We start from the raw sequence: 25,210 nt of genomic DNA, 5'->3' as shown, positions 1-25,210 counted from the left end.
ACTTAGGTTTTTGAAATGAAATATTATTGCTAAGATCACGAATTACAACAATTTAAATCATAAAGTTAACAAATATAGGGTGTTGTAATATAAGTTTTGCGAAATTTTATAGCTAGCAATTGGAGTACATTGCTATGGTGGCATTGAATTATGATGTTTTGCAAGCGTTTCACTTTTAACAAAATTTTTACAGCCAATTAACTAGTTAAGGAGTTACGGGTGCATAAAAGTACAAGGGACGTGTGGCTGTGGCAATGCCTAGTGTAATATTGTAATATTCGATTCTAAGTAAGCCACTTGATCGAAATAATATTCGATGCGTGACGATTTCTTTAATGTTATAATTTGTCTGTTGTAAAACGCTTTGGTACATAGATAACATCTTGCTGGTATTTATATTTGTTAATGAGTTAATATAAATCAATTAATTTATGAATATTTTTATGCGTACTTTATAACCTATGTTGTTTCGAATATGAATTTATTATATATAATCAACAATAGTAGATGTTTTTTAAATTATTAGTGTATTCTTTCATGATTAGAAGATGAATATGATTTACGTAGTATATTAATACATAAAGGAAAGGAAAAAATCAATAAAATAATGGTGTGCTACTTCTTTATTTCATTATATTGTTTGTCGAAAATACAGAAGTAATATACTTATTCTTAAAGCAAAGGTAAGAAACACTAACATAGTAGAGCATTATTTTATTAATCGACCGGATGTACTTCAAGAGCTTGGTATAAGGTTCTTTTTATTTCTATTTTTAGATTTTGTTTGCATATAAATAATGAGGTAAATCCAAACAAACTGGCATTTAACTATGCAATAAAATGCTTGTAGTAAATTTTACACTTACCTACAAGTTCTAAGGTCAACTACGAAGGATGTGAGTGCTATTATGACTCAATCACCTACGACTTACTATGCATATTGTTGTAAAAAGATTTATTTAACAAGACAATTTATTTTTAGTACTAGTTGTTATTTTTTTCTAACATATTTCATATTATTGCTACGAAGGTAAAACATATTTGATTTAGTAAATAAGATTTATCCCGATTTAAAACACAAAATCTTCATTTCTAAAAGTCTCTTAAGGCTGGAGACGTTTTATATATTTCCTAGTAAGACGCAAGTTATCATGTCAGGGTGAGTGATGTAGAATAATTTTATGGCTGTTTTATTATATAATTATATAGAGGACCATTTTATGGTTCACGCTGTTGAGTAAGGTCGAATGTGTGTAATTCATTTTATTACTATTGCCTCTATTTGTAAACCATTAATCTCCATTTTTTTAAACATTAACTATAAAAGTTGGTTACTTACCAACTAACATAACACCTTTTTCTGTATAATAGAATTATAATAGTATAATGGTTGTATTATATCAATTAAATCATATATAATCTGTAGCAATTCTTGATGCTTCCTTTTCCTATCTCAATAAAATTTTATCTATGCTCAGCAGGCGTGAAGGTCAATATTTCTAAATCGTATTAAATAGAATTATCTAATATTTTAACTTTATCCATTATTATTTTTGTCGGTTTACTGCGATTAGTTTGATTTGAATTTTGCAATACTTGTACTAGATTATCTCGTTTTCATTTTAAAATAATAATTTATTACGTATCTATTGTATAAGTCTTTTGTGAGGGTGCGGGCTGGCTGGCTACTATCAATGCCAAGGAGGGTCGGTGTCGGACGATTATTTAATAGTAAGCCGAAACCATTAGCAGCTTTGACGTGCCCCAAATTAATGGAAAACAAAACAGCCGGGTGATGAATTAATGTTTTTTTACAAATATATTATACTGAATCAAATGAATACCCTTCAAAATTCGTTACTTGTTAAATATATATCTATACATAATTATGTTTTTTATTTCATTATTATTTATTGATAACTCCCTAACTTTATTTATTAATTTTTATATTTTATAATATCTCTGTAACATTTGAAACGTGTGTAAGAGTAAATGTAAACTATTCGTCACTGAAAATAAATTGTAAAATGTGTGACGTACATAATTATATGTTAGTTATAATAGCATTATTGAGACGAGAAGTGCATTAAACTGGCAATGGTAATTGGAGTAACCTTCTGTAACCTGTAATATTGACACTTAAAATGTTACATAGATTAGATAATTGACTGTATTTTGGATTTTGATTACAGTATTAAATAAAATTATGGTCAATTTATCGGCCATTGTGAGTAAATGTTTTATATGTAATAACACATACAAATTTTATAACGAGACACAAAAGATGAGGGGGGTAATATAAAAAATATCATATGAAAAAACTTCCATATTTCAATTCTTTGTTTATAAAACGAAAGCGAATATTGAGACAAGGGTTTAAAAATTGGTTTCGGGAAAGTTTCGTGCCAATGAATATTTTTTCAGAAAAAAAATATATACAAAATATCACATAAACAGCAACGCGTTTCATTGTGTAAATATTGAATCGAAGAAATGAAAAAAAAATTGTTGTATTAATTTTTTCTATTTTAGTAACTCGGTCGAATATCAAATATTATATACTCTATGCTAATAATAATCTATAAACAGTCAATAAAAATGTTTTACGACAATTAAAAGTAACGTATGTTTTATTTGTTGGTGAGCTAACAGGTTTTGTAATGATACTTTTACTTTTTAATATTTGACTCGACTGCTTTGGGAGAAAGTTGTCGCCTTGTTTGATGCGTTTAAAACCGGCGTAATGATTTGCGTCATTTTCAATTCCGAATACCTTGCTAGATAATTGAACAATTTTTTTGCTAGTGTACATATATGTAATGCTAACTTGGGTATTTTTAATGGTCCTCTAACCAAGATCTCTGATTTAGCAATGTCTTCCTTGTTAATTGAATTTAATTATTTACTTTATAAAAACAACTGAATAATAATGCTTGACTTAAAACATTTTGTGACATAAATGTAGCTACTGACACTGATTGCCAACAGTTATTACTGAGTATTATTTGTGTCAATGCGTTATAAATCGCAACGTCTAACGAAATGCGACTCTTTGTAAAAACTACTGCGATGTAGTGTGTACATTGCTCTTTCAATTCACTTGTTTACTGAATGAAACTAACCTGTAATAAGCATGTTTCGATATCGACATCAAAATATTGGCATCATTACAATAAAATACTTGTAAATAAAACAATAAATTTTAAGTATTATACTACAAGATCGCGACGTCGTTGTATAAACGTTTTATACAGTACATATTTTCTTCCTTTATTTTGTGATGTCCAATAAAGTCTCAAATAAATAAAGTTGTACGTTTAAAATTTTTCATTTACATATCTTATTAGTGCATATTTACGTTATTGAATGAGCAACATTTTAAAAATATACGGCGGGGCCTAAATATAAAATTTTATAACAGAATTTTATTATAATTAATGATGCATGCTATATGATATATGTATAGTGACATTATAATGTGTTTATTTGATTTGATAAAATTTGTTTTAACACTTACATCATAAGCGTCAAAACCGCAATGATGTCAGGTCAAACGAAGGTAAATAAATAGGAAATGTTTTAATCAAACATAATTTGCAATTTGTCAGTGCATGATAAATAGCTGAGTTTAAGTACTTGGCCACTGTTAATATTGAATAAACAAAGTTTTGAATATTTATTACTGAAGCGACATAAAACTAGAGTATTAGGGAGAATGAAAATGGTAAAAAAAAAGCTGAAAAATTATTCGTACGGTTTTATTGTATTCTTATTTGTATGAGACACCCGCTGCGTTCACTTAAAGTTACGCTTCAAGAGTATGTAAAAACTATAAAACAATGCACGAGGGTATTAATCAACAGACGCTATTACAATATTTCAAGGCAGTCTTCCCTCTGTTTTCTAACTTGCTCGTAAAGGTATCAATTGAATACATTTTCCGCATTTCTGTGTAATTATTACAAGAGCCTTCGATAGTTCACGCTTGTTCGGTGCAATCTCTTCCGCTTATCTGTTTTTGCTTATTTTAACTTAATAATGCTAGACCACAAAGGTATATTGATCAATAGTGTTCTGATTTATACTAAAAAAAATGTCGATGTTAGAAATAAAATAATAGGACAATGAGATAAAAAAATAAATAATAAAATTTTCCAGATATTATAAGTTCTTTTATTCGTTTTAACAGTAACAGTAATTCTGTTATTTAACTTTATTTAATAAGTATTTATAAACGAACAAGATGTTTCCCCATTTAATACCGCAGCAAAAAGGCGAAATTCAGATAATCCACATAACTCTTGTAGACTCGCTCACCCATAAAAAATCGATTGGCCCATGATTTCCAACAATAATTTATGTCCTATAATAAATATGATTGATGGTATTTACATAATTCGTTCGTAGATGAATTTCCGATTCAAAATTTGCTCTCATCAGTTTTTAAAAGCATCCATTTGGGGCGATGTTTTTTATAGATTACCTTTTCCCAATCTATATTGAAGTAATTTTTTACACCAGACTGTCTTTAACTCATAATCTAGTAATTTAATCGTACTTTTCTTCCAACTTATTAATTTTATACATTATATATTCGGAGCGGAGTAAATATATAAAAATCCTAAGGAATAGTTATGAGACCATTATTTAAACTATAATATGTATTCCCTTATTGTAAAGATTGCACTGTGTATATCTGTTCAACAAGATAATCCGAAAAAGTACAACCTAATAAAGTGCATCGTACAATAAATGAGCAAAATGCCAGCACACTATTTAGAGTACCATTTCATGTGTTCGCGGCTGTACTGGCGATGATAAACGCGTAAAGTTGCAGTGTAGCCACTCATATTTCATTAGTTCATGAAAGAAGTGTACGAGAAAATGCTTTATACGCAGCTCGAGTTCATTCAGTGGTGGGGAATATATAAAAGGACACAAGGGAAGTGTTTCTATTTATGTTTTACAAAATAGTCTCGAATAGCTTACATGATTTATAAATGAAAGAATCTCGAAATTCGAGTTCCAAAGATATGATTACTATGTTAAAACTTTTGTTATCTTTGTTTTGATTTGATCTTCTCAAAAATATATATGTATATAAGTTGTTAAAATTTTTGATAAATTTTAAGTTAATCATGAAAATAAAAAGGTTTTGTATGGTGTTTTAATAATAAATTAATTTCTACAGATGAGATAAGATGAAGATTTATATGCTATTAAAACTCTTAGTATAATTTTTTTTTAAACTATGCCAAGTCGCGATATTAAGGCAATTATATTACTATTTACAACATTATTGTATTAAACATAAACATAACATTATTTGCTAATCTACTTGCATACAAAGTTAGAAAATATATCAGGTTATCGACACAAAGTATGAACAATTACCAAACATGTACACACCGTACTGATTATTACTACAGAATGTAAAGATAAAATGAGACGTTAAATTTTAAATTACCAAACGGAACAACTTGAAATTAGGTTTGGTTTTGAAACGTTAATTAATTATTATTAGAAATCAATTTTTCTTTCATTTGTGAAAGATAATAAAGATGTTGGGACATTTTATATAAAAAAATACGTATATTCGGTTGGATATTTAAAGATATTTTTCAATATCCAACCCTTATAATTTTTATAAATTTAAATATTATTTCGTACTACAAAAAAATAAAAACTTAATATTTTAAAAATATTTGATCTTGGCCGGTTGAACCTTTTTTTTAACGAGAAATAACAAGCAAACGTAGTTCGGTAAATCCATATTAATGGACAAGAAAGCGTTGTTCTGGGTGCCATCGTCCCTGATTTATTCGCTTTTTAAAAAACCTAATGGCAAACTCGTGTAGCTTTATGTTTTAGCAATTATACAAGAGGCCCGTTTTAAAAAGTCGCTTTAAATTAGTTTATTTTATTATGTCTTACCTGGCGTAATGTTATATGATTTTATGGTACAACTCCTATTACCCTTAGATTTGGATTGTATATGTAATAGGAGAGAAAATTGATGCCAATTGTCACCCACATTCGGCTATAGACATGTTCTTTCCATATTTGGCGAGGACGCATACATCTACCATGGTCATAACATTCCACTCCGCATCTTTTTAAAAACATAAATAGTTTTGAACTGCCCACTCTTCTAATGTTCAGAACTACGTTTACGTTATTAGCGGAGATCAAAATACTTTGATTAGGACATGTATTTATGAGATACGTTTATGTGGTCACTTGGTAATTTCCCGGGGGAGGCCTTGCGTCCGGATGTTAGTCCTCGGGCACATGTCATAGCACTCCGGTCGGGATCATATTACTTTCCCAAACAGAATAAAGATTTGCACAAACTGGCATCAGAGAATGGATGCAGCAGTCTAAAATCTTTGAAAATATCTATAAACTAAGCAAAGTTAAACAGGTTAGTATCGATGACCTATAATAAGATAAAGATATTATAATTAATCAAGAAATGTATATAAAAAATAAAGGGAGCGATTTAAAACCTAAATACTATTTATGATTTTTTCTTTAGGAGATTATAATATATAAAGGTTGGATAAAGCACGTCAGAATTCAAAAAAAAACATTCATGACAAAAGAAGCGCAAACATTTAAAATCAGATTATAAGAAAATTAATATTTATATTCTTAATTTTATAACCTACCAACTAAGCTGACAGTTGCATTAGCAACACTTTATCTGTCAAAACTCTAATCAATATTTTAAACTAAGTTGAAATCTTAAATAAAATACGCTGCTTAGAACGTCGGATTACAGGAATTATTTTAACAATGCTGATCCTACAATATACCAGTAACATCACAAAGACAAGTTACGAAGAGCCACATTAGAAAGCTGTCTTACAATATCTAGTTTATTGTGTTTACACCTTAATACGAGTACGCCTTGACGTAACCTTATACAAGGCATGTTTACTAAAAGCGGTGTTTGCCTTAGAGAAATATGCCAGTGGATGGAAATCTTTTTGCAGTTTCGTGATGCGAGAGTAGAAACTTCGCAAGACGTATTTATTGCACTTCCAAAGTATTTTAAGTTGAAGTATCTGCAATAACAAGGTTTTGAAGGAATAACAATACTTGTTTCCTTTGTGCTAAAGTAGCAAAATAAAAATAACATATGTCTGTGATAACAAGACGTGTTTACGTTTATCCAAGAATTTCAAGCTTTTATATGATTCACGATTTTTACTCACCAATGCTTTCTCGATGTATATCATTTAACATCGTCGAAAAATTTCTACTTTATTTAATCCAATTTATAAAACCAAATAAGCGAAATCTATTTGAAAAGCTGGCACAGGAGATGAGAAATGGAATTGACAAAATAAATATGAGAATCAATTCGGCGCAAGGCCCTCGTATTAGGTTCGCGAGAATTTAATAATGCAGATGAGATATTAAAATTTTCACTTTCGTTACGAACACGTGTCGTGCTTAGCTGAAATCCGTTATCAGGAACGACTCTCAAAGGATTTAATTTCCTGTCGGCGGAATGAAAATCGATTAGTTTGATTTCCGACGGCCCCTGGTACAGGGTCGATAGTTTCCGATGCTGAGCTAAACTTAATAAGACATGAAGGTAAATCCAATTCGATTTACCTTCCTTAATTCTCCAAAACGTATCTGTATATGTGACCTTATTAAGTTGGTCTTATACAACCGAACGTGCCGTTCTTGTTGCATTACTTATGATATTAGTTTAATATTAAGTATAACTGTACCTTTATTTAAGAAAAAAATAAAGTGTTATTTAGATAAGTTCTATGACAGTCACAATTATTGGTATACGTGTAAAAACTAATAAAAATGTATGCATATTAACTAAACAACTATATTACAGAGTCTAGACATTGCACTCACGTTACGTAAAATCACAAGCATGAGCGACGCAACTCGAAAACACGCACAAGGAAATGCAATTAAAATGTACTTATAGATGCACATGTACTCTCAATAACATTAGTGTATTACTTAATATAGTATTGTTATAGTTAATGGTGATTAAATGTTAGATAATAACGACCGTATCAATGGTTTAATCGATAGCATAGTATAAAATAATAAAAGTACTATAGCGATACTTTGATATGTAAATTAAAACTACCATTTAGTTTTTGAAAAGGTCTTGACAGAGCGTTCATAAAATTGTGAGATATATAATCGATACGTGATGAAGTAGATGAATGATTTATTTATACCCAAAATTGGGCATTTTGCTATTCGTTTCCTTATTGGGTAGTTATAAATCTCGTCAATTTAAATTCACATAGACTTTTGTTGAATACATAATAAAATCTTAACATTTTTATCAAGGATTTAGATTTTTTTTCAACTATTTTATAAAGGTGCTTGTGCACGTGAGGTGCTTAAATATATAAAACATATGTGATAGATATTTTTTTATATGTATAAATTCAAATGATACTTCATATTTTTTCACTTGATGTATATGTACATATATTTACATCACATACACTTAATATCATTTATGACGAGAAAAATGGTTCAAGTGTAAGAGAAGTTTTTTTTTCTTCGGATAGGAAATTTTAGAAACGAATCCAAACGCGTAAGAGAAATAAAGAAAAAAAAACACTTGTTTATTTGACGTTTTCCGAACGAATTCTTTTTATAATAAAAAATCAACTTGATGAAGATTAAAAAAAGCAATTTCCAGTGAAAGGCTCGATTTCACGAAGATTTATAATCTTTTTCTTTACAAGTGCTCATTAATCACGATTTAACTTTTATACTTGTTTCTAAAGTTTTGCGAAATAAGATTTGAGGCAGATAATTTAAACATACATACATATATAGAAATAATCAAACTTTTCATTTAATAAGATACCGTTTTGATAATGATTATTTTGAAAACCTTAGTCATAGGTGTATAATTTGAGACTAGTAAGGCTTAAATTTATAATAGGGTTGACAATTCTAATGAGCAGTCAGGTTCTGTAGACGATAATTTGAACAAGACAAGCATAATAACGATAATCATTTTAATCTACTATTATATCATTGATTCTATAATTTTGGTATCTTATTACATCTAAAATTATTTAGTAACAGCCTGTGGCTTAACTCTCTAAGCATTATTAAAATATTGGTATTTTGGGATTGGTTTGTTTATGATTCTGACAAAGACTTTGTGAGTCAATATGTAATAGTAGTAAAGGGGCAAAAAATAAAAATACAACATATTACAAAAGTGATATTCCACAAATTATTCACACTTTTAAGTTATGAATGGTTTCGAACCGCTTGGATGTGAATTACGTGTTAGTGGTATATGCGATTGACGTTTTTCATTTAAACCAAATCCACTATTTGAGAATTTGTGAGAAGAATAATATATATGAATAATGGATCAACTTCACAGTTTAATTTTGTTGCTATTTGATATTGACAAAAAACACAGAGGGCACTAGACAACTTGCCACACCGAAGTTGCAATATCATGAAACCGCAGCTCATGGCAAACAAACCGCAACGAGTGTCGCTCTAATTTGGAATAAACTCCTAAAATATAACTTGATATGGTCCATTATTGTGAACTATTTAACACTATTAGATTCCACATAGATTATTATGACAGTTTGATACGTAAGTGGTGCAATATTGTTCGCTTGTTTGAATGACATAGATATTAAAGACATAGACATTGACTTTTCATTACAAAACCATTAAAAATATATATGCGTTTTTAGATTTTATGAAACATTTATAACGTGTAGTCTATTTCAAAGCCATGTAGGACTTGCTACGTGATTTGAAGGTGGCCTTCATTCACCAAGGTTAACGTAATTAACATCAAGTGATCATTGATATATACATAGAGATTTAAAAAACGGTATCATTAAAAAAAATCATAAAGTTTAATTTCGCTATGGAACGAAAATACTTTCATATAATACAATGACTGTTATGTAATAAAATTTGCAAGAGATTTGGTCATGAATATATAAGTGGCTGTTATAAAGTTGATATGTCATTAAAGATGTTGTGCCAAAGGTTATGGTGAAAGTCTTGATAAATATTCATTTGTTAATACTGGTCTCATAATATAAGCCATTATTTGAATATTATATAAGTTTCGACACCCAAATTCGGAATATTAGGCTAAAGTTTTGAAAATAAGAATGAAATATGTATTTGTGACAATTTCTACACAAATGATTTTATTTTTAGTAATAAAGATAATAACTTAGATTTAATTATATATGAATTATCTGTTAAGGGTTGAGGTTTCATTTTATATATCGGAACATCGGTATATAACGTATAGAATAAATATCTAATATTAAATTGGATTTCAGACTTTAGTTTCTAAATTATTTTGGTTTAAAATTAACGATAGAAATTGGGAATCTATTTAAAGTAACGGAGTAAATGCTACATAAGCCTATTCCAATCAAACTTAGAAAGGTCGCGACGAAACTTTACTGTTAATTAAACTCCAATGAAAATTAGAATGAGTTTAAAATTAATCAGCTGGATTCGCGAAAAAGAAACTTTTAAACGGGAGATGGCCGTTGAAATTAAATTTTATTCTATTTGAAAAGTCGACGAAGTAGATTAGCATAATACGAGTTGGGATGAAACGGGCGTCTTACCTGGCACCCGCAAATCGGTCAGTCTTTAAGATTTCCTCGCTAGCATTGAGAGGAATCGACAGTTAATATAGTAAAACCGATTATCTTGCTAACTAAACTAGCTAATGTGTTTAAAAATCAGTATGTCATTTATTATTATTGATAATGTAAATTAATTGTGTACATTTATTCAAGTTTTAAATTAAAATAATCGCTATTTATTTTTATGACGTCATAGCTTTCTTCTCTATTATAATGCCAACATCACCGTTAGTACAAAAAAGTTAGTAATTAAATAAATGTTCAATTCAAATGACACTAACATAAAAACAAATACATAAAACCTGATATTTGCGGTTTACATACTTTCTAGTTCCGTCTTAGCCCTTCCTGTTTGTTATGCCATCTGGTTGTGCGACTGAAGCTGGTTTAAAAATATCTTATGTGTGATCTATTCAATACAATAACTATAGCTTTAGTTTTATATCTTTTACAATTTTCTAGCCTTTTATGTTTTACATAAGTTTGTCATATCCACAGTCAGCTTTAGAAGTCGAGTCCAACATTCCATCAAATTTAATTGAATTTGAATTCCGCCTCTCACATTCAATACCTTATTGTCATAGTAATTCCTTAAAACTTGCGATTTAGTTTCAAAGGGATGAGAGAATAGAAATATGATTCGAAGTTTCCAGAAATTTAAATGAGAATTTCGTATCTTCAGCTTAGCTTTGAAAACGGAATATTTCTTGCGTGAATTCATCAACTTAAAGTTACATTAGTGACAAAGTAAAGTCTTTGTTTGAATGTAACATAATAGCTAAAAGTTTGGCCGTTTGAAGTTTGCGTACAGCTTGGTGTTATTACCTGGCTGGACTGGCGACTGCGTCATAAACGGTAAAACTCTGCAATTTATGTCCTCGAACAGCTGCCGACGGCAATTGGTATGGGAAATGTTGGTTAGCAAATATTATTTTAGAAAATATATCCCATTATGAGTTAAAATTGCAGCGATTGCCTGGGCAACTTTGCGTTTTTATTGTACAGATTTAATTCAAATACAGACTTTCATCCACTATTCATTTTGTTCGTGATATCATATTAGTTTCCTAGTACGTATATAAATAAACAATAAAATATGTATCAATATCAATAGACACAATGTCATGACAAATGTGTTATGAATTAATCCTTAAAAAAAAAGATCATAAATCCTTAACCAGACACGTAAGTATGCTATGTATTTATTAAAGCAGTCATTTGTTTTTTTTGCTCTAAAGTATATCAACCTTGTAGCTTTTCATTGAGAAGAAAACATATGACATCATAAAATGTGATAAGGAAGCTGGTTGTGTCACGACTGAAATGAATGTGTTACCTAACGTTGCGCGTGCGAAGTCATGTAGTGACCTCACGGCTTTATTGTGGGGTATGAGTGTATCCTACTTTTATAATATGTAATTAGACAAAAGAAATATAAAACGGCAGCAATAAAATAGTCCAGATGCGCCTGTAGTTGCATATGAGCAATGTCCTAATTTTATTTATATTATCAAGCATTATTTATTAGTTAGACGTTAAAGCTATTTGCTAAACCTGAATGCTACAATTTGGAAATCGTTATACAATTTAGAAATATATGGACGCAAATGGAGCTTTTTATACTATGATTAAAATATTTTAATGCAATCTTTTCTGTGATACATTATGGTCTTGAATTGAGTCACATAATATGTAATTCATATTGGCAAAAACGATACATTACTATTTCATAGCGATAATCTTTAAATTTGGGGTACCTAATCGCGCTAAAAACTGTATCTTTTTTTGAGTTCCTATTATTCATAAAATATTTAATACCACTAGATAAAGACATAGTGTTTTCACACAGAAGAATTTAATTTATTCACAAGAAGTATAGACACATTAGTATACATTTTTTTGTATGCAATTCGAATTTTACCAAAAAAAAATGTGTATGAAAAAAAAAATAAACCAAACCAAGGAATGTGGAATGTAAATAGTTCAAATAAATAAGAATAGTAACTATTTTTTCCACATGTGATAACGAATTCAAATAGGAATTTTGCATTAGTATGTAATTTTAAATAATACATTAACCGTGACCCTTCTTGGCGCGTTTAAGGGCAATTAAAGCAATGCCATGGGACGTGGAACTAAAGCCTACTTGCTTTTTGTTCAGGAATTTTAGTCCAAGGCTCTGATCTATGATCTAACAATTAATTATCAATAGATGTGAGACTGCAACATTAATATGTAATTACTTAATATTTTATTATTAATGTACTACGTATGTTTTTTAAGCAATTGTTACTTTTAAATTAAAAAAAATTGCTAAATGATAATTCAACAATAAAAGTGATCCATTTGCTAATCGTAAAATAAAACATTTTCTTGTCATAAATAAAGAACCATAAACTTCCTGAGTGACTTACTCCAATGTGATATATGAATATAAAATAAATAACAAATGATTTATTGTTACATTATGGGTTAGCCTTATAAGGAATTGGTCTTATACTCTTTATAATAAATATAATTTTATATAGAAATTTCGCAAAAACATATTGATTTATTTTGACTATTTTTGACATGTCCAAAGACATTTTTAAAATAATCGTATATTCCTCTTTAAATGTAAGTTAGAAGCGCTATGCTTTGAATATTCTACATACATGTGACATTTATAAAGGGAATCATGCATCTTAATCGACACTCAGTCTGGTGACGGTCGGTTGAGTGATTATGTTACATGTCTCGTGTTAGCATATGCATGATACATGGATTTCATGTTTGATGTATAGATTCCTGTCATAATATTTTACGATATTATAAAGTAAATAAATATAAGGCTTATTAGTATTTGTTATGACCTCACTATTATTGCGAAATTTGTAATATTAACCTGTAATTAGTAATCAATTTGAAAATGCTTAAATATAAAAATTTTGTATACAATTATCCTATAATATTCACATTGGGTAAAACTAGGCCTTTCGTTTAATTCTTTAATTTTTTGATGATTATTTTTCCTTAACTATTTTAATTTCCAACAAATGAACCAATACGATTAAACTTACTGAGTTCAAAAACCATTTCTCTTTTTTAGTTTGATGCTCTGTCAAGTAAAGAATCATACATAATAATAGTTTTATCTTGAGAGATATGTAAAAGAAAGTGGCACGTCGCTTGAACGATGCTGGAGAGAGCTGCGTTATTATCCACGTCTAAGGAAATAACCGGATATTATCTTGATATTTTGTTTATAAAAATATAATTAAACTTCAACAAATTAAAATATTAATTTATTACTCTTTATCTTATGTAAAAAAATGATAAAATGAACATAATTTTTATTTTCAATTGAGGAGAGTAATTTATGAAAAAAAAACGTAAAACTAAACAAAACTTTTTTATTTTTCTCAAAAAAAAAAGTATGTATATATATCTATCTAAATACTAAATATATTGTGAAAGAAAGTCGTTTCACTTTTCTATTTATTAATGGCGAGAGTAATTTCCTAGTTATTGGTCAATAATCTGGCAGAAATATTATTGTCGGTGAAACCTGCACCTAGATATTTTTATAGGAAAAAAAATGTATAGAATTGTTAAATAATATTTTATTTAATCTATCAGTTGCTACTTTTAAAACTTCGTTGGTAGGGATAGACATTATAAGTATTCAAAGTGGTTTTTGTCTTTTGATGCTATACTTTAACTCTTAAGTTTTATGTTATTCGTTTATTAACTATTCCTAAACATATTAATTCTTTATGTTTAAATTACATATTTAAGTAACTATTAAGGTAAGACTATAAGGTTAGCTTCATATAACACTATTTTTTAATATTTACATATTATTTTCTACAAATAAACTATGTGGTATGTGAATATTTAAAAAATAATTATTTATCCGTTAAAAATGGCGTTAATTTCACAAAATAAAAATAAAAAAGTAAACAGTTGCGTTAAAATTAAAATGAAGAGCCGTTGCTTCAAATAAAAACCGCTCGGTTGCGCGTGCGCATGCTCGTTGAATTTTTTAGAGCGATGTCGATCAATTCGCGACATTGCCGCTATTTGCATCAGTTATTATCCACATTATTGCATAATCTGTTGAAATATTCTACTACTTGCTGGTGGTCTCTGAAATGGTCTCTTCAATATATACTTAGGTTCTACTAAGGGTTATACATATTTGAGAATATACTACGAACATATATTATATTGTGTGTATTATTAAGTACATTCGTGTATTAATTTATGTGTATTGAAAATATAAGATTTTTAAGTGAATTTCGCAGCATGTTTCTTCTAGCCATATATAGTGGTAAAAAAGACCACTTTGCCGTATCTGTTTTATTATATTATCAAAAAGGGAATAAGTTTTTAAAGACATATTTTAGAATTATTAAAATATATTTATTGATTATATTATTACATCATTCGTCATCAGAGTTAATAGCTGCGTTTAAAAGGATTTTAAGGCGACTCAGTAATGACACTTATCATCGTCAGAGTCAATACAATGTTCAGTAACCGTTCAATAGTTTAGTGAAGAGGCATTTGGGTCAAGGAACTATTATTATAGAAAATACTACTTACGTAAAAGACGATATTCCTCCAGCCGCTATATTTTATATGATAGAAAATCGTTTGCTTTAAACCACACAATCTAGAATTTTAGGTTGATTTTATGAGCAAGTTTAGAAGACCAATTTCTTTATCGTTTAATTTTATAGTTAGAACATAAAGTTTATATATGAAAGACTATTCCTCTGGAAACTAATAATTTGGTGCGGACAAAACTACAATACCTTGAAGTCTTGTAATATAGACTAAATATGTTAAACTTCTATTTATTTCAAGATATGTAAATTAAGATATAATTACAAGTACCTAAGAAAAACTGTTACAAAAATTCAAAACACAAGGTAATTTTAATAATAGCTATTATTATGTCATCAAGTAAACTTAAACAAAATTAAGAGAGAGAGAGTAACGAATCAGTCGCGCTTTCTCAGAACCTGTTAGATAAATTTTAAGATTTATTTTTAATCTTCCGCGATTGTAATAAACAGACTTATTACGTTCACATAATATCTAAAGATAGTTCAGTAATATTTGACGCTGTCTTACTTTGGTTGGGTGTCCGAACTAATAGTGGCAAAAAATTATCTTGTTTTTTTTTCTGAATCATACAGCCTATAATTTTTTTTGGACATTAACAGATATTAGGTCATGTTAAAACCAGCGGATTTCTCCCCGAAAAAAAAAAAAAAAGGTCATGTTAAAACCAATCGGAATATTATACCAGCAGAGACAGACGCCCCACCACCAAATATAAGACACAAATAGAAGAATTTAGTTATTATAGTTTTTATTACAACATTCATTAAGTCGCTAAAAGTCAGACTTTATTTAAAACAATTACTACGCTTGTTGCAAATTAGGTTTATGATACCTTTTTGATTTTAATGCTATCAGGGTCAAAGAAGTTATTTAAGATTTTTAATCAACGTCCATAATTCATTCTGTTAAATGAATTACATGCAAATATTTGAATGATAATTGGTTACATGTACCTTGTTTAGTATTTGTTTTATTTCATTATACAGTCCGTAGTTAATTGAGTTGTATAATCGACGAATTAGCATGACATTTTCTTTATTATATAGCCTTCTAAAGGGCGTTCAGTAAGGTAGTTCTATATTGTTATGTAATTAATCCCATTATTATGAAAATTTTGTAACGTTAACTTTTTTCTAATCTATGGCTTTTGTTTGACTTTTTCAATATGACACTTACCTCACTAGTTCGCTACGAAATTAGGTCAGCCGCCATCGCAACCGTTTTGACAACCATTGGAACTAATTGTCCCACAATATTTCGAAGCAGATAGTGTCTTAGCTATCGAGCCACTTTCAGGCAATTTTTTGCCAACTGTTACACTCATTTATTCTTGTTTTAAAATATCCCATTAAATATTTTAAATCTAAACAAAAAATACGATATCAAAATAAAAATTGCATAATTGTTTGATCGAGAAAGATATATTGTTACATTTGCCAGCATAACTCTAATAGAAGGTCGCTTTCACTGGAAAGTTACCGGAACTGTGCAAGCGCATAATTCACATTAGCTTTTTATGTACATTCTTAGCTCCGACTCACTTTATAAGAGTAAGTATAACAAGCAAGAAGTGAGTTTTAGTTAGAAATAAACTAACTGCGGATACATTTAAAATTTAGGTTAAGATTGATCTTTTTTATTAACTGAATATGTAATCTATGAATATTGCTACTAAAAAATATTCATGTTTTGCGTGTACAAGTGTTATTTTAAAGAGACTGCGACGTTTTTAGAAACAGAAAAACACAAATTAAATATATTTTGATTTTTATGTCATGGAAGTGTCGATATGAAAGAGTGTATTTGAAAAATTATATTTTTTATTACTTTCTTAGATGTTTAAATTATATTTGTGAATCATCATTATCAACACAAAGATGTATTGCAGACTGTAAAATGAAGCAGAGAGATCTGTTAGTAGGTGTTATTCCAAATTCTCTAATCACACATCAAGACGAAGATTATTCACAGATTAATTGACATGAAGTAATTTTTACGACGCTTTCCATTTTTGAGATTATACGAGGTTTTTAGCTGTTTATTCTTAGGAACAACTAAAAATATTTTGCACATTAATATAGTCATACAGTTAAACTACCAGCTTATAGTAAAACTTGTACTAAGGGTATAATCAACAACCATTCAAGTTATACTCAGATGCTAAGCAAGGCGTGCAGTTTTTATTTGTTTTCATGCTATTTACACTCGCTTGTAAATAATTAACGTCTCAAACATAGCATGAGTCTTATTTACGTATGAAAATATTTTGCAACGAAATGAACATTTATTTGTTTTTAAGAATTATCAACGCTTAATACTTTACGTTGTGTTTTATTTTGGTAATTAAAGTTCAAATTTAGATTGTGTGTATTTTTATATATGTAATTTTGGAAATGATTTGAGTTTTGTTAGTTTATTTCAGTGTAAAATAAAATTCCGCTGTCCAGCCAGACTAATGTTATGTTTCCTCGTAATGGACAGAGTGCAGTGTTCAAGTAATCTCAACTAAGATTAACTCCTAAACTTTCCATCGACTGCAATGCATTATTTTGTATACCGATGCCAAACTTTATGGTCAAACTTTATATTGCAAAGTACCTATCCTAATCTCGATTTAAGTCTTGTTCTTAAAAGTTAGATGAGGTTTTGTGAAATTCGGAGTTTTTTTTTACTACGTACTGTAAATACTGCTTGAAAGGCGGTTTTACCATTATGAGTTTTGTTTGTGTGTTTTTTTATAACTTAGTAATATAAATAAAATAATAACGCCTTATCTTTAAATTATGGTCAATAATTTCCACAGAGAATGGTAATACTTAAATCGAGAGTAAAGATAAAAGCTTAAATAAACATTAAAAAAAAAAACATTTTATCTTTGGTTAGAATTTTTATGATGATTCTAAATATATTTTTTGATACGTAATAGATAATGACTACATTTGAAAACAAATAATTTTATAACTAAAACTTATCAAGCGATAATATCAAACTATAAAACTATGGCTCATAACAAAAAGGAATGTTTTGCAAATAAAAAAAGTTTCCTTTCATTTCTTCTTTAGAACAGGATAGTTTAATATAATGAGATCTAAGATTTTCGCGAGTATTCATTTAAATGAAACTAGTATTATTCGGATTTACTACGCGGATTTTATTATTTAAAAAACTACATAATCCCGACGTTTCGGTTACTTTGCAGCAACCGTGATCACGGGCAGACGAGGTGTGAACCTCCTCACAGGATAGTTTAATTACGAATGTATTAACTAAACTAACTTTCGCCTTTTTTTTTAAACACGATATCAATAAATATAGGGCAAATGAGATTCAGAGTCACAAATGTGATTATACATAGATATAATATGTCAATCGTTTCCTTGATCTTGACACAGATATGAAGCGAAATATACTCTGCGCAAAACCAGTTAGCTAGTTGTTTGATGTTTAGAAATCTTAAAGTGAAACTTCAGTAATAAATGAATTTTTTCTTATAAAATTATTGAAAGTTATCGGAACAATTTTTATATCGTTTATGTTTGACTTGGCAGCATTTTGCGAAAAATCTATTTTATTTACGATACCATTTTTATTTAAATAGCTATAAATTATCAGTAATTTTGCATCTTCAACAGAACAATTATATTTTAATAAATGATTGAACATAAGGTTATTTCATTCGTATGTCGGTTACAATAACAAATACCATAATATATCAGTTTATACATCCATAAATAGAAAGGAAAAGTGCTTGAACTCCTTGATCTCCATAAAATATTGTATTAATTGATTTATACCTATATACCTATTTGACATGAATCAACTTATATATCAAAACGTATTAAAACTAGCGCAAAAGGTAAATCAGGTAATAATATAGTGTATACGAGCATAAAGTCAAGAGCATGGATACACATCCGTTGACTTGACCGACTTGCTAGAAGGAATGTCGAGTTTCCTACTTGGGATGAGTTAATGCAATTATTCATGCAATAATTGCATTGAAAATAATTTATCTTATTAATTTGAAGGTTTAGATCACTTATCTTAAGGACTTATATGAATTTATAAATTTTTTATGTCAAGTTAAACATTATATAATAAAAACAGTACATATCTATCTCATTACTTATTTTTTATAGATCATTATAATTAAGTGAAATTTTTTTTTTGTTTAATAAACTTTGATTAAAATAACTGCTATTACAGAGGCAGTGTAATATTTAAAAATAATGAATCCTAAGGTTTAATTCCGGTTATGTGTACTTGTTTGTATGCAGGACATGTTGGATGGGATGAGTGAACTTTGTGGGGATCATTGACACCACACCAACGTCTTCGAGAACTGGGCATAGCAGACACAAAGAGTTGGCGACGTTCACCATAAAAATAAAAACGAAATTTACATTGAATTGCTGACTTAAACATGTGTTGGAAACTATTTTATTGATGTAATATACTTTGTTTTTATATTATTAATTTTAAGCAGCGCAATACAAATAAATATATAGTTTTGCGTGACTTCACCTTCGTGATTGTGCATTGGTGATTGTAATTTCCATAACAGGAATTCTAATTAGTCACAGAAATAAAATACTTCATTTCATTTACAATATCCAGCAATAACTGTGTCGAACGACTTTATTGAATTACTTGAGATGAGCTTTTTTATTATTGAATTTAATAAATTTTAATGTGTTCTTAAAATATTGCCCGATAAGTTGACGTGCGGTGAGTATATTATATACCTCATTTATTATTTATAAGTTTGCAAGTTCGAAACGAATTTTACTCTGCTAGAACTATAAATTTCTCATGAATATTAAAACTCCTAGAAGTTTGCTTGTCTTCATGGAGAAATTTGTAATAAACTCGCACAAAACTAATACTAAGATTAAACACATTTTAGTGACGCCAATTGTCAATTTTTTGAGACAAATGCCATTTATGAAGTAAAAAAAGTTATTGATAATAATATATGTTTAACGTACACCTAGGGAAAAAATTTTTAAACAATTCTGTTATTGTGGCATGTACTTGCATCAGTGCCGCAGTTTGCTTACAGTTTATTGACTAAGGACACTTGCGGAGTGGACGCATTGAATTTAAATGTTTGTAAATCTATTAACCAACTTATTTATTTAAATGATTCACGTATAGATACAAGGATTTCTTATTTATTCACCCTTTACCAATCCATCTACTATAACTTGAATACGGTTACTGCTAAAATATTATATGTATTGAAAAGAATAAAAGTCGCAGTTAAACTAGTTTTAACTATTATATAAGTTGTTTTGCGATCGTACGTCTGTCAACATACGTATATTAAAACTGTCGCGTGTGGAATAAATATGAATGCCACTTTCACAAGTTCGAAGCATCTTGAAACATTAGTTGAAGCATTTCGTGAGCTCCTTGTATTATACAACATAATTGGTTTTAGTGTGATATATGAAGCCTCCTTTTGTATTTAAAATGTATTTCTAAAATTTACCGGTTTTATTGCTAAAGAAAATTGCAGCGTCCTTGCTGTTGAAGTAGAAGTGTTCTACTTTGAAGAATTTATTGTATATTACGATGAAATAATAAAATGGAAAGTCTGTATTGATGTTAGCATTTTCTCTATTAACTATATTTGGTGAACATCGAAAAATATTCGAGAACTGGCTGTTACAACCAAATCTATAATATACATAAATGTTGTTGATGAATTTTATATTTTTGACGATAAGGTGACTCTAATTGGTTTCCGTTCAAGGTATCAATTTTGTTTGTTTACTAGATATAATATTACCATCTTCAAAGTCACCATAATATTTTATCAACGTTACCACACTTAACAAAGTCTTGTTTTTTTTTTAAGTCAATTTATTTTATTATGACTTGAGCACGGGTCGTTACTCTTTGAGATGACGTGATAGAGCATAAAAATATTCTTCGGACTAAAAAAGCACCGTTAAATAAATATTAACCAATTATACTTCGACGAAATAAAACTTTTAATTGAACCATTTTGTTTATAAAATGCAATTTTTCAAAACCCACACAAATCAAAAACCCTACATATATTACGAAACTCCCAGTATCTTCAAAAGGGTAGGTATGAATTTTATCTTACAAATTACAAGGGTCGCCATTATTGCGTGACCATCCGTGATATTTATGGGGAACCCAACATGACAAGGGATACTTTAGTGTGCAGCATGCACCGAAAAAGACATTCTGCAATCGGAAAACGATTTATCTTAAAAAAACCTTTTAAGGACACCCTAATCCTTTATTTATTATACTTAAATAGATATCACCAAAGCAAAAACATATAAACGGAATGAGTTAAAGTTAGGTATTTCTTCCATTTTAATACACAAATAAATTTAATAATTTAGAAATATAATAATAATATAATCTATATGTTTGTTTTAGTCTTGTCCATATGGATTGTTCAAAACAAACAAAGCAATTTAAAAAGAGCAGTTATAGTGGAGTGTGTTTCTTTTAGAAAAATGCCGAATAAACACGAATGCCAAAATGTAATTGCCAATTTCACCTTCGTTGTTAGCCTTTATGCCTAGTAAATTTATGAATATTCATTAAGCAAATAAAAAATCTCTTTACTTTTAAGTAATACATTTATTTTAAATAAGAATAAGTTTTGTTGTAACAAATGTATTGTTACCTTAATTCAAGTTACAAAATATCTAATAAAATTTAATTGAACCTACGTCCTTAGTTATATTTCAAACGATAGTTCATGAGTTGTTGAAAATGAACGCAAAAGGTTAGTTGGACAATTATCCAGGCTTTCAGAAATGGATTAAATGTACTTATTCACAGTAACAGAAATAAAGTTTATGTGTTGTTTTGTCATGACGGAAAAGCTTTATAGGAATATAATAAAGCTGCTATCACATTCTTACTATTAAAAAAAATATGATAACATTTACTATTTCCATTATTTCAACAGTATTTTAATAGAGGATTTTCCGAAGAATGTATTTAATTCAATAAAAGTAGCTTTATAATAAATACAGGATACATTTTGTATAACATAAAACATTATAAATCAAACAAATGAAGTCAGTAGTTGGGTGTGATAGCTATGTTAATTACGAGCTAATCGGGCCAATAAATTTTATAAAAGGTCTCTGACTGCTTGTATTGGGCTAAATTGTTGTAACAAGTTTATTATGCCACACTGAACGGATTAAAACAAACACTGGATGAATTAAATGTATGAATAATATAAATTTAACATGCTTTGTTACTCTAATGCATAATGCGGTCCAAAGTTTTTGTTTCTGCTAGTGACAGTGAGAGTTCTAAAGTGGGCCACGATGATCGCTAAGACGTGAGAGATTTGGACCGAGTGAAAACGCATGTTGCTTATGGTTGTTTATTAAATCACGTGCACTCTGTGGTTAGGAGGTAGTTTGACGAAATCGGCCTGATCTTAGTTTTGTGCCGATCTATAGTTGCTGAATTTCCAAAAATACAACTCTGTATGATTACACGAAATTGTAATCATTCGACTATAATTTAAGCTTACGCTGGACTATTTTTTATAACCTATAATTTTGTAGTTTTGCTTTAAAGCTAGATGAACTTTCAAATACAGCAAGGCAGAAATTCACTATGTTTTCAAAAACTTTGAAAAGCTGTATTCTGAATAAATTCCAAAAGTTTAACCAAAGGAAATACATTTTTTGTTATGTAAGATGTTGTTGATAAGGCTTCGACTAATTAAAATTCTTGAAAATGACCCCAGCTTGCTATATATTAAAGAATAAAGACGCGAAATCAGTGAAGTAATTTCTTCATTTAATTAATGTTATTATCACTTTGTAAAGTGTTAATTGATATTAAATGTTGTTATTTCGTGAGAATCGTATCAGAGGTTGCGAAGTCGGTAAAAATTCATCGATTGTTACAGCCATGCTAATTTTAATACACTTTCTTGGATTACAACATAGTGTTGCATACCCTATTTGCAGGAATCATTGTAATTAATAAGACTGCTAAAATTATTAATCAATATTTATGTTTAAAACTAGAATTAGAATAAAGTTTTTATTGGAATTATGTTCTTGTTAAATATATAATGTTTAATTGTAAAAATAATTTTATTACTACACAGATAAATTATCAAAATCTTTATGTTTATTCTTGCTTACTTTTCTATTAGTATTCTATATATTAAATAATATCGATTTATTTTAATCTCTTTCTATGGAAAGGAAAAAATATTTTTAGCCTTACTGATATGATATTTAATAAATTTGTGAAAATAAATAATATTTTTTTTTGTATTATTTTTCAATATTTTTTTTTTAAATACACCAATATTGAAATTGTTATTATTTAGGAATTTAAAATAATTATACATAGATATACATATATATGTATATATATTAATAAGTGAAAACTTACCGTTATAAATATATAGAAGCACAGTCACAAGCACATTCAGTCACAGTACACAGACGCATTTAGTGCTCCGCCACGTTGTAACAGTGCGCGGTACAACGGAAGAGTACAACGCTGCGCGCGCGCACCTAAAAGTAAAACCGAAACCGTTCGCCGCAAAACGAAAATATTAATGCGTAAGTTATATTAAGGTTAAGGATATTGAGCAAATGATGATAATCGATTTTATTTTTGAATTGGAGCGTAAGATGTGAATATTCTAATATTTATTTTTTTAATTTTTCTATCATTCAATTTAATCTGTTTTTTGAGTTTTTGTGTAGAGCTAAATATTGACCCACTTTAAACAGAGAATAAATATGTATAAAAAATGTCTCAGTATCATCTCCATTAAAAGAGGTTATATATATTTATGACTCATAATATACCTAGTATTTTTAATATAAAAAATAGCATTACAATGTGTATTTTTATTAAATGTGAGTCCTTTTATAACATATTTCAGGCGGAAAAAATGTGTACGATATAAAAAGTCGTTAAGTGATTTCTGTTATTGCAAAAGACAATGTTACGACACGAAATATAACTAATTTATCGGTGAATTATAGAAATCGATTAATAGAGTTACTTGGATTACGTTATTATAAATATAGCAATTTTATTGATCAATGCTACTTTCGTATTAGATATGTATTTAGAAAGGTACATTTCCAAAAAAATTGTGTATGATTTGTGTGTCTTGTGAAAAATATAAAATCTAATGTTTCGTTATCTATCAGTTTTTATACTGAAAATATCAATAAAAGTATTGACGCGAATCGTTAAAATTTATATAGAAGCTTCTTTGTTAAAGTCGTTTATATGAAGTTCATATTTTACGACGGCGTTTCTTCCGGGGACCTTTTTAGTTATTGGGATTTTATGATCTGTTTAATATTATTGTTCGATGTTATAGATATTTTATCAGCAATATGTCACATAATTGTATCATAAAACACAACCATAGTGTTTTATTGATTTTGAATCCAAAGTTTTTAGGATCATTTAGTGGATGCTGTTCTAATGCTATCAAATAAATATTTTCCTTTTTTTTTAACATGATGTGAATTTTAATCGACATTTTTATTCAACTAAAATTTTAGATTGTTTTATGAATTGTAAGATTTTCGTAAAATACTTATATTGTTATTACAATTCAAGATATTTCTAGTCTAGATTTAAATAGTTATATGAGATTAGCCATATATCTGCCTAAATTAGAAATTTTGTACAAGTATGAAAGTTTTGTAATAAAATTGGAGAATATTATTGCGTTTATATCATAACAATGTTACCTTTACATAAAAAGGTTAGGAAATATTGTGTAATTATCAGAATAATTTATAATGCTATAGTAAAAATAGAGACTGAATTAAGCTGTGGGGCGGCTTCGAGGGCGTTGACGCTTTCGCAGTAAACAATTAACTTTGAAGGGAATGAATCTTTAGAAATTATTTTGATAGAAGCTTTTG

At 28.6% G+C, this 25,210-nt stretch overlaps 1 protein-coding gene across 3 annotated transcripts in view; it reads right to left on the bottom strand.

The window, feature by feature from the left end:
- LOC116766471 (uncharacterized) overlaps nt 1-23,849 on the bottom strand; it is a 68,215-nt gene extending 44,366 nt beyond the window's left edge. For 2 of the 3 annotated variants that reach the window (XM_032656319.2, XM_061522775.1), the window contains exon 1: nt 23,703-23,849. The gene's annotated coding sequence lies outside the window, so the exon portion shown is untranslated. The remainder of the gene's footprint in view (nt 1-23,702) is intronic. The other variant, XM_032656320.2, reaches the window with a different exon arrangement.
- Nucleotides 23,850-25,210: the final 1,361 nt, after the last annotated feature.

The sequence above is a fragment of the Danaus plexippus genome, chromosome 15 (assembly GCF_018135715.1).
Source record: "Danaus plexippus chromosome 15, MEX_DaPlex, whole genome shotgun sequence".
Lineage (NCBI taxonomy): Eukaryota > Metazoa > Arthropoda > Insecta > Lepidoptera > Nymphalidae > Danaus > Danaus plexippus.
Note: the sequence above shows the minus strand (reverse complement) of the source record. Positions and strands in the feature narration are given on the sequence as shown.